Raw genomic sequence first — 11,616 nt, 5'->3', positions numbered from 1 at the left:
TTTTTTTATTGTTGAATTATTTGGGTTCTTTGTATTTTCTGGATATTAGTCCTTTACTGGATGAATTGTTTGTAAATGTTTTCTCCCATTCATCAGGTTGGTTCTCTACCCTGTTGATTATTTCCTTTGCTGTTATTTTTAGGTTAATATAATCCTACTTGTCTATTTTTGTTTTAGTTGTTTGTGCTTTTGAAATCTTAGCCATGAAATCTTTACCTTGTCTAAAGTCATGAAGTGTTTTCCCTATGCTTCCTCCTGGTAGTTTTAGTTTTGGGTCTTATGTTTAAGTTTGTATATGCTTTGAATTTATTTTTGTATATGATGAGAGAGAGGGATACAGTTTCATTCTTCTGCATATGGATATCCAGTTTTCCCAGAACCATTTATTGAAAAGGGTATCCTGGCTTGGCGCCTATAGCTCAACTGGCTAAGGCGCCAGCCACATACACCTAAGGTGGCAAGTTCGAATCCCCAGCCCGGACCTGCCAAACAACAATGACGGCTGCAACCAAAAAATAGCCGGGCGTTGTGGTGGGCGCCTGTGGTCCCAGCTACTTGGGAGGCAGAGGCAGGAGACTCACTTGAGCCCAGGAGTTGGAGGTTGCTGTGAGCTGTAATGCCATGGCACTCTACCCAGGGGGACAGCTTGAGGCTCTGTCTCAAAAAAAAAAAAAAAAGAAAAGAAAAGGGTATCCTTACCCCAGTGTATGTTCTTGGCACCTTTGCAAAAAATCAAGTGGCTATAAACATGTAGATTTATTTCTGCGTTCCATTGATCTGTGTCTATTTTTATACCAATACCATTCTGTTTGTATTATTATAGGCTTGTAATCTATTTTGAAATCAGGTAGTGTAATGCCTCCAGATTTTTTCTTTTGCTCAAGATTGATTTAGCTATTCTGGTTCTTTTTTGTTCAGTATTAATTTTAGGATTGATTTTTCTGTGAAAAATGACCTTAGTATTTTCATAGGATTGCATTGAGTCTGCCTTGGGCAGTATGGTTATTTTAATGATATCCATTCCTGTGATCCATGAACATGAGATGTCTTTACATTTGTTTGTGTCTTCTTCAATTTCTTTTATCAGTGTCATTTTCCTTACACAGATCTTTCACCTCCTTGGTTAAATTTATTCCTTGGTATTTTATATATGTGTATATATACTATATACATATATATAGTATATATAATGTATACATTATATATGTGTATATATATTCATATATGTGTATATAATGTATATATACACACACACACATATACATACATATATTTGTAGTTATCATAAATGGGATTGCCGTCTTGATTTCTTTTTTGGTTATTTCGTTATTAGTGTATAGAAATACTATTGATTTTTGTATGTTGATTTTGTATCCTGCAACTTTACTGAATTTGCTTATCACCTTTAAAAGTTTTTTTGTGGAGTCTTTATAAGTATAGATAATACTATCTACAAGGAGGAATAATTTGACTTATTCTTTTCCAATTTAAATGCCTTTTCTTTTTTTCTCTTTCAGGAGTGAAGAATAGTAATTTAAATAAGATCTTACTAAGTCATAGTTACATGTTGTAACATCTAAACACTAATAGTAAAAGAGTATATAACTGTATTGGTTTCCTAATTTGATTTCGGTATCAAATTACCACAAACTCGAGAGCTTAAAACAATAGAAATGTATTCTTGTATAGTTTACAAGGCCAGAAGGCCATGTTACCTTCAAAGCCTTAGAGGAGGATCCTTTCTTGTCCCTTTCAGATTCTGGTGGCTCCTGGCATTCCTTGGCTTGTGGCCACTTTACTCAAATCTCTGCCTCTGTCTTAACATACCTTTATCTGTGTGTTACTTTTTTGTCTCTTATAAGAGAATACTCATTGGATTTATAGCCCACTCTAATCCTTATTTTAATTACATCTTTAAAAACCATACAAAATTGGACAATTAAGTTCACAAACTTATCCTAGAAAAAGTGCTACATATCTCATTGCTGAATATTCCTGTGGTCACCAGATGGCTAAGGGAACTACTTTGAATGTGACCATATATCAAGAAAAGTAGCACATTGGATAAGCTATAGAATATGATCTCAGGCTTATGTGGGTTTATGACTGCTTTCAAAAATTACTGAAGTCTTTTTTCGAGGATAATCTTCACAGTAACTAATGTTTGACTATGTAACACAATGAAGACAGCCACAAATCTGGCATTCTCAAAACAGCACGAAAGTATGAAATGTAATATTGCAAAGTAACTTATTTCCTCTAAAACTTCACTAAAAAATTCCAAGCAGCAAAACAAAACATTGTGAGTGTCCTGTGGTCCTCCTAAGAATTAGGCAGACTTCTTTGACTTTTTTTCTTCTCTGCTTCTTCTTTCTCCTATTCTATTTCAGTTACTTGTAATTTAATTTCTTCAGCACTAGATATCTTTGAAGGTTGATTTCTTCTTATTACAGCAAGTTCAGTTTTCTCCCCCACCAGACTGGATAACTTCTAGCAAAGCCCTTATTGCTAATTTGATAACTTCACTGTCCTTTGCATCTTCTGTATACTTTTTTTCTAGAAATTCTTGAACAATTTAAGCATGTTGACCTGTTGTATTTACCTTCCAAGCATGACAAGTACCAGAGAGATCTGTCTCATATACTCTTGGAACACATCAAAACCTATAATTAAGGCAGAAATACCAAAAAGACTTCATCCATTGCTCTGGGCATATTTCTTCTTTAAAGTTATTATGAAGCAAGTTATATATTCTGCCATGACCTCAACTGTAAACTTACAGCTCTGGCAGGCTACATGGGCTCTGTTTATTATTAGGTCCTAAAATATAAAATGATTTTGAATCAAAAGGTTAGTTTATAATAACGCAAACAAGAAACAGTACAATCAGTCAAAGTATGAACCTAAACTGTTGACACATTTTTGCCATCCCAGTGGTGGCTGGTTTATGCCAGCAGCGAAGAAGCATGGAGAGCCAGTGGCAATGAAATCATGAAAGGCGTTTTCCACAGCTTGCTGAGAAACGAATGCTTTTCCTTGCATTCAAAGTAATCCAAAGCCTGGAAGAAGTGGCAGTCAGTTGGTGCAAGGTCTGGTGAATATAGTGGGTAACAGAGAGTTTCCAAGTCCAGCTTCTGTTGTTTGTATGACATATGGTTAAGCATTGTCTTGCAAGAGGATTGGCCTATCTCCGTTGTCCAAATTTGGCTGCTTGATGGCAAGCATCCTCATCATGTCATCCATCCCTTGTAGTTGACAGGTTTCATGAAGCTGTAGTGGGTAATACCAGTGCTGGACCACCAAACAGACCATTACTTTTTTTTTTAGTATTTGGTTTTGGACTATGTTTCAGCACTTCATCTTTACCCAACCATTGTGCTGCAAGCTCCAAATTGTCAAAAAAGATCCATTTTCATCAAACACAACAATATGGTATAGAAGTGGTTTGCCTTTAGAAAAGGCAAGCTTCAAGGCAATTTCTCTCATTGTATTCATATGTAACCCAATTACCCAGCTGCTTTACCTTGCCAATTTGTTTGAAATGGTCTAATATTGTTGGAATAGTAACATCAAACCTTGCTGCTACTTCACACATAGGTTTAGACAGATTTGCTTCCCCTACAGCTGTCAGTTCATCACTATCCACCTTGGCCTTGGGTCACCCACGTGGCTCATTTTCAAGATTAAAGCCACGAGAATGGAACTTCTCAAACCATTGACATATCCTTCCCAAACTCTTCACTGATACGTAGAGCTGTCTGTGCTGCATTGGTTTCGATAATGGAACAAAAATATGAAAATAACATGAATTTTTGACTTCTCCGTGGTTTCACAAAAATTGCTCTAAAAAACATTTGAAAGATAATCACAATCCAAAACATGCATTTCAAAGAATAAAGATGTACCTTAAATATTGAAAAAGAGTAAGAAGTGTTCAAGTAAAATTCAGAGTTATCAACTGTCAACTGTACTTAGGAAACCGGACATTTCATTCTTGATCACCTATGACTTTAGCACCAACAGTCCTGCAAAAGCTGTGCATACCTGGTTATCAAGTGCACGCATTTGCCTCACAGTTTTTTATCTTGACACTTGGTAACAGGGTTTTTTCTTACCTCAAGCACAGCTACATTGGTACCTCAAATTCCAACCACAGTGAGTCCTTTCTTCACCTCTTCTTGGGCATATTCTACTTGGGACAAATGTCCATCTGAGGAATGGCTGCCCCATTATACCCACATGCCCTTGCACAAGACTACAAAGGTTCCAACTGAGGTGCTGATGCTACTGCAGCTGAGCCAAATTTAAATTCTTAAGCCCTGAATAGCACAGCCTTGAAATGGATAAGGCAAAAATTAAGGACCTAAGAGAAAAAACATTCAAATGTATAATTATACAGGGTGATTAATGATCTCTTTCTAGCAAGGTGTGGTAGCTCATGCCTGTAATCCTAGCATCTGGGAGGCCAAGGCAGAAGGATTACCTGAGGCCTCCATCCTGGGCCACAGGCTGAGATCCTGTCTTTAAGGTATACATAAAATGATAAAAAAAAAATACATAAACAATGAGAAAATTTCCAAATGTCTGGCAATTTAACAATACAGTTCTAAAGTAGTTTATAGAGATTAGAAATGGCTTTGAAATGGAAGATACTGAAAATAGGATATATGCAAAGTTTGTACATTACAGCTCAAACCATGTTTAAATGGGAATTTAAATCTTTAAATTCACATATTATAAAGGAAGAAAAGCTGAAAAATCAATACAAATAGCTATTTTATAAGTTCAAGATCAGCCTGAGCAAGAGTGAGACTCTGTCTCTAAAAAATAGCCGGGCATTGTGGCAGGTGCCTGCAGTCCCAGCTACTTGGGAGGATGAGGCAAGAGAATTACTTGAGCCCAAGAGTTTGAAGTTTCTGTGAGCTGTGACACCATAATAGTCTACCAGGGGCAAGAATGTGAAATTTTGTCTCAAAAAATAAATAAATGAATAAATAGCCATTTCAAGAAATTAAAAAAAGAACCAAATTAAACCCAAAGAATGTAGAAGAAATGAGATGATAAAGATAACAGAAATTAAATGTTCATAGATAGGATCAATAAAGTCAAAGTTGATCAATGAAAACACTAATAAAATTGATAAGCCATTAGTAAGACTGACCAAGAGAAAGAGAAAGAAGGAACCTATAGCCAATATTATAAATAATAAAATGAGAGAGAGTATTTCAGATCCTGGAGACAGCAAAGGTAAAAGAGGGCTGTTATGAACAACTTGATGCCAATACATCTGAAAAATTAGGTGCAATTTTTGAGGAAGACTTCAAATACCTTGGAAATTATAATTTATTAAAACTGACCAAAACAGGATGGCACCTGTGGCTCAGTGGGTAGGGTGCTGGCCCCATATACCGAGGGTGGCAGGTCCAAACCCGGCCCTGACTAAACTGCAACAAAAAAATAGCCGAGTGTTGTGGCAGGTGCCTGTAGTCCCAGCTACTAGGGAGGCTGAGGCAAGAGAATCACCTAAGCCCAGGAGTTGGAGGTTGCCGTGAATTGTGACGCCATGGCACTCTACTGAGGGTGACAAAGTAAGACTCTGTCTCTTAAAAACAAACAAACAACTGACCAAAACAAAACAGACAGTAGAATAATTTTATATCTACTAATTTGATTATATAACTGAAAATCTTCCCAGAAAGAAAACTTGAGTCCCAGATAGCTTCCCTAGTATATTCCTCCGAACATGTAAAAACTAATACTAAGTATTATATACAGTCTTTCAGAGAGTTAGGAAAATAGAGAATACTTTCCAACATATTTTATGAGGCCAGTAAAACTTTGATATTAAAATAAAACCTGATGCCCCAGCAAACAGAATGGATTCCCCTTGGCTAACCAAGGTGCTCAAAGTTAGAATAGAACCAGGCAGCTGTGGCTGGATGAGGGAGGGGTCACTTTGTTCTCAGAAAGATGTAAAGTTATTACAGGACTTACCTTCAATCAAGCCAAACCAATTTTTGTTGTTGATGACAAAATAAACTGTAGCTAGAATCCCTCCAAGCCCACTTGAGCTCAGAGCTCACTGACCCTGGCCAATCAGAGCTCAATTACATCAACCCATCAAAAGTCAACTGTGTCAACCAATCAGAACTCAGGTGCATTAACCAATCATAACTAAGCAATTTTCAATCACTTATTTGAAGAAATGAACCTGTTTGGGAACCTAGGAGGCTAGGGACTTTTGCTATAAAATCTGAGCCCTCCTTTTGCTCTCTGGAATGTACTTTCTTTACACCCGAAGACTGCATCTCCCTGGTTTGCAAATTGTTCACTGAAATAAAATCTTTTTCCTTCAAATTCCTTCTCAGAGAACTTTTGTTCAGGTGACCAATTGGATTTATTCCAGGAATTCAAGGTTGGTTTGAAAATCAATTAATCCATTACCTTAACATAATAAAGACAAATCATATGATCATCTTAATAGATAAAGAAATAGCATTTGAAAAATTAAACATCTATTCATGATAAAAGCTCTCAGGATAGAATGAATAAAAGGTATAGTTTCCAACAGTTGTTGTAACAAATAACCATGGCCTTGGTGGCTTAAAACAACACATTTTTTATTTCATAGTTCTATAAGCCAGGAATGCAAAATCAGATTCATTTGACCACTTTTGAATGTGTAGGTAAGGCCACATTTCCTCCTCCACAGGCCCTAAGGGAGGATCCATTCCTTACCCCTTCAAGTTTCTGGTAGCTGCTGGCATTTCTTGGCTTGTGGCCACTTCACTCCACTCTTAGCCTCTGTGGTTATATGACCTTCTTTTCTGTCCATGTCAAATCTCTGTTTGCCCTTCTCTTATATAAACACTTCTGATTGCATTTAGGGTCCATCTGGATAATCCAGAATAATCTCTCCATTTCAAGATCCTTAATTTAATCATATTTGCAGGGTGGTGCTTGTGGCTCAGTGAGTAGGGCATTGGCCCTATATACTGAGGGTGGTGGGTTCAGACCCAGCCCTGGCCAAAGTGCAACAAAAAAATAGCTGGGCAATGTGGTGGGCACTAAAAGTCCCAGCTACTCAGGAGGCTGAGGCAAGAGAATCGCCTAAGCCCAAGATCTGGAAGTTGCTGTGAGCTGTGACACCACAGCACTCTACTGAGGTGACATAGTAATACTCTGTCTCAAAATAATAATAAATAATGAATAAAATAAAAATTAAAAAAAAGAAAATCCAAAATAATATACAGATTAACTATTAGCATTAAGTGAATTAAACAGATAATTGGATGCAAGATGAAACTTCAAAAATACATTCTATTTCTATATAAAAAACAAAAATGTTAGAAAAAAATCCATATAATTATATTTGCAACATAGAAGATCATCTACTGAGGAATAAAAGTAAAGTTGGGCAAGATCTCTACACAGGAAAAAACAATGTTGGGATATACCAAGTTAAAATTAATGAACTGAAGGATTAATATAGTGGTAATAATAGTTCTTCCCTCATCTTCATCTATTGATTAGATAGATTAGATAATTTTGCTTGCTCCAACCTCTCGCTACATGCCTACCACATGTTCACCGCACCCTGTCCACCAGTGACAATCACAGGGGAACGAGGAGATGCAGGAGAGCCGCTGTGTTAAAGGCTCTCAATGTACCCACATCTCTCCTGCCTGCTCAGTCTTCCAGAGCAGAACTCAAGCACACCACCCAGGAAACTCTCCTTTGCTTCATCCATTGAGCAAGAGAGTTTCCAGCAGAGGATAAAGGGTGTATCTCAAATCAATCTGTTTTGAGCTGAGAGAAGAGATTCTGGATGAGAAAGAATCAGCATAAGAACCCTGGCAACATGCAAAAACAGGCTTAATCACACTGGCTATCCTGCAATGGGCTCCAACCCAAAAGAAATAGTTGAAATATCATATACGGAATTTAGAACATAGATCACACCTAAGGTCAATAGGATTGATGAGAAAGTTGAAAACCAACATAAAGAAACAAAAAAAATCAGGACATGAATAAAAAATTCACTAAAGAGACAGATTATCTAAAAAAATAAATAAAACAGAACTTCTGAAAATGAGTCAATTATAGAACTTCAAAATATAGTGGAGACTTATAATAAAAGACTAGAAAAAGCATAAGAAAATTTCAGAACTTGAAGACAAGACTTTCAAATTAACCCAGTCAGTCAAAAATGAAGAAAAAGAATCAAGAAAAATGAATAATTCTCTGAGAAATATGAGATTTTATAAAGTGAACAAATGTAAGAATTATAGGTATCCCTGATGGAGAAGAAGTAGGAATGGAAAGCCTAGTTGAAGGAATAATGGAGGAAAACCTTTCTAGTGTTGCTAGAGATTTAGTCACTCCAATACAAGAAGGTCACACCTGGAGGATTCATGACCAATACTACACCAGAAAGGCACATAGTTATCAGTCTGACAAAAATCAAAGTGAAGGAGAAAATCCTGCAAGCTGCAAGATGGAAGTGTAACAAAGGAAAACCCGTAAGACTAACATCAGCCTTTTTAGCAGAAACCTTACACGTCAGAGTGATTGGGGCTGCAAAACCAAGTTTTGTAAGTGAAGCAAACTCTAAGGAAATTTGTTATCACTAGGCTTCCCCTACAAGAAATGCTTAAAAGTGCTCTACACATGGAACATAACCACTGATATTCATCAGTGTAAAAACACCCCAAAGTTAAATCTCAAGGCTGTTATAAAACAGTAACACAAGGAAGAAAACAAAACAACTAGGTAATAATCAACATGATGACCAAAACACTCTCTCTCATATCAATACTAAATTGAATGTAAATGGTCTTAATGCTCTACTTAAAAGACATAGATTGCTGACTGTATACAAAGACAAAAACCAAATATATATGCTATCTCCAAGAAACCCATTTAACTAGCAAAGATTCTCATAGACTCAAGATAAAAGGATGAGGTGGCCCCCTGTAGCTCAGTGGGTAGGGTGCTGGCCACATACACTGAGGCTGGTGAGTTAGAACCCAGCCCAGGCCTGCTGAAACAACAATGTCAACTGCAACAAGAACAACAACAATGACAAAAATAGCCAGGTGTTGTGGCAGGCACCTGTAGTCCCAGCTACTTGGGAGGCTGAGGCAAGAGAATCACTTAGGCCCAAGAGTTGGAGGTTGCTGTGAGCTGTGATGGCAGCTTGAGACTCTGTTTCAAAAAAAGATAAAGGGATGAAAAAATAGTCCACACAATGGAAATCGAAAGGAACTAAGTAGTAACTAGTCTCATATCAGATAATATAGACTTTAAGTCAACAATGGGAAAAAAAAAGAAAAAGACAAAGAAGGTCATGATGTAATGATAAAGGGATAAATTCAGTAGGAAGATATAATAATCCTGTGCACTTAACACAGGAGTTCCCAGATTCATAAAACAAATTCTACTATATCTAAGGAAAGAAATAAACATTATAATTGCAGGGGACTTCAACATTTCACTGACAAAACTAGATAGATCACCAAGGCAGAAAAATCACCAAAGACACACTGGACTTAAATGAGACTCTAGAACAAATGGACCTAATGGATATTTACAGAACATTCTACCCCCAAACTGCAGAATATACATTTTACTTATCAGCACAGGGGACATTTTCCAAGATCATATGTTAGGCCACAATATAAGCCTCAGCAAATTTAAAAGAATCAAAATTATACCATTTATTCTGTCAGATCACATTGGAATAAAAGCAGAAATCAATTCCAAGAGGAGGTCTCAAAACTATATGAATTAAAACAATTTGCTTCTAAATAATCCTTGGGTCAATAATGAACTCAAGAAGGAAATAAAAATAATTTTTGAGTTGACCGATAAAGGGGACACAAATTTCAAAGAAAAAAAACAACTCTGCGATACACAAAAAGTAGTTGTAAAATTCAAGTTTATAGTTTTAAATGCCTACATTAAAAAGACAGAAAGATCACAAATTAACAACCTAATATCATATTTCAAGGAACTAGCCAAAGAAAAACAAATCAAATCTGAAGCTAGCAGAAGAAAAGAAATAACAAAGATAAGAGTAGAGCTAAATAAAATGAAAACAAAAAATTATGAATGATCACTGAAATACAGAAGTTGGTTCTTAGAAAAGATAAATTTGAAATAACAGTAGCTGGCTTAGCCAGAAATAGAAGAGAAAAGACTAAAACAAGTTTAATTCAAGTTCAAAAAGGGGACATCAGTTTGATACCACAGAAATACAAAATATCATCTGAGATGACTATGAAAACCTCTACACAAACAATGTAGAAAATCTAGAGGAAAATGAATACTTTTGGAAAGACATAACCTCCCAAGATTGAATCAGAAAGAAATAGAAATCCTGAACAGACCAATAACAAGTAGTGAGATTGAAAGAAGAATAAGATATCTCCCTACAGTAACAAAAAAGTCCAAGACCAGATAGATTCACAGCTGAATTCTACCAGACCTATAAAGAAAAACAGGCACCTATCCTATAGAAACCATCCCATAACATCAAGAAGGAGGGAATCTTCCCTAACTCATTCTACAAAACCAGTATCAATGGATACCGAAGTCAAGAAAGAGTACAACAAAAGGAGAAAGCTGTAAACCAAAATCAATCATGAACTGAATTCAACAGCAAATGTGAAAAAAAAATGCACCCTGTCCAAGTAGACTTCATCCAGGATGCAAGGCTGGTTCAACATACACAAATCAATAAATGTTATCCATCACATAAACAGAATTAAAGACAAAAAACATACGATTATCTCTGTAGATGCAGAAAAAGCACTTGATAAAATCTAGCACTGCTTTATGATTAAGCACCCTTAGCAAACTAAGCACAGAAGGAAAATACTGCTGGATAATAACAGCCATATATGATACCCACAGCCAAGATCATAATGAACAGGGAAGAGGCAAAAGCACTTCCCCTAAGAACCAGAATAAGACGAGGATGCCCACTGTCACCACTTCTATTCAACACAGGACTGGAAGTCTTAGGCAGTGCCATCAGGCAAGACAGAAATAAAGGTCATCCAAGTTGGGAAAGAGGAGGTCAGACTACCCCTGTTCATTGATGATATGATCCTATATTTAGAAAATCCTAAAGACTACACCCAAAGACTCCTAGAACTAATAAATTCAATAAAGGCATAGGTTACAAAACTAATGTACACAAATCAGTAGCATTCCTATACACTAAGAACAGTAAAGCTGAACATCAAATAAAGAACTCAATACTATTTGCAATACCTGCAAAGAAAATAAAGATGCCTGGGCATATACTTAACCAAAGAGTGAAAGATCTCTGCAGGGAGAACTATGAAATGCTGATGAAAGAAGTCATAGATGACACAAACAAATGGAAAAGCATTCAATGCTCATGAACTGGAAAATGAACATTGTTAGAATTTTCATACTGCCCAAAGTGATTTACAGATTCAATGCAATCCCCATCAAAATACCAACGTTTCTACATCATTTTTCACAGATGTAGAAAAAATAACCCTAAACTTCATATGGAACCATAGAAGATCTCAAATAGCCAAAGCACTCCTAAGAAAAAAGAACACATCTGGAGGCATCTTA

At 36.4% G+C, this 11,616-nt stretch overlaps 1 pseudogene; it reads right to left on the bottom strand.

The window, feature by feature from the left end:
- Positions 1-2,322: 2,322 nt before the first annotated feature.
- LOC100946737 overlaps positions 2,323-11,616 on the bottom strand; it is a 28,651-nt pseudogene continuing 19,357 nt past the window's right edge.

This window comes from Otolemur garnettii, unplaced genomic scaffold, assembly GCF_000181295.1.
Source record: "Otolemur garnettii isolate 467f Iridium unplaced genomic scaffold, OtoGar3 scaffold00053, whole genome shotgun sequence".
Classification (NCBI taxonomy): domain Eukaryota; kingdom Metazoa; phylum Chordata; class Mammalia; order Primates; family Galagidae; genus Otolemur; species Otolemur garnettii.
The sequence above is the reverse complement of the archived record's forward strand: the minus strand, read 5'-3'. Positions and strand labels throughout refer to the sequence as shown.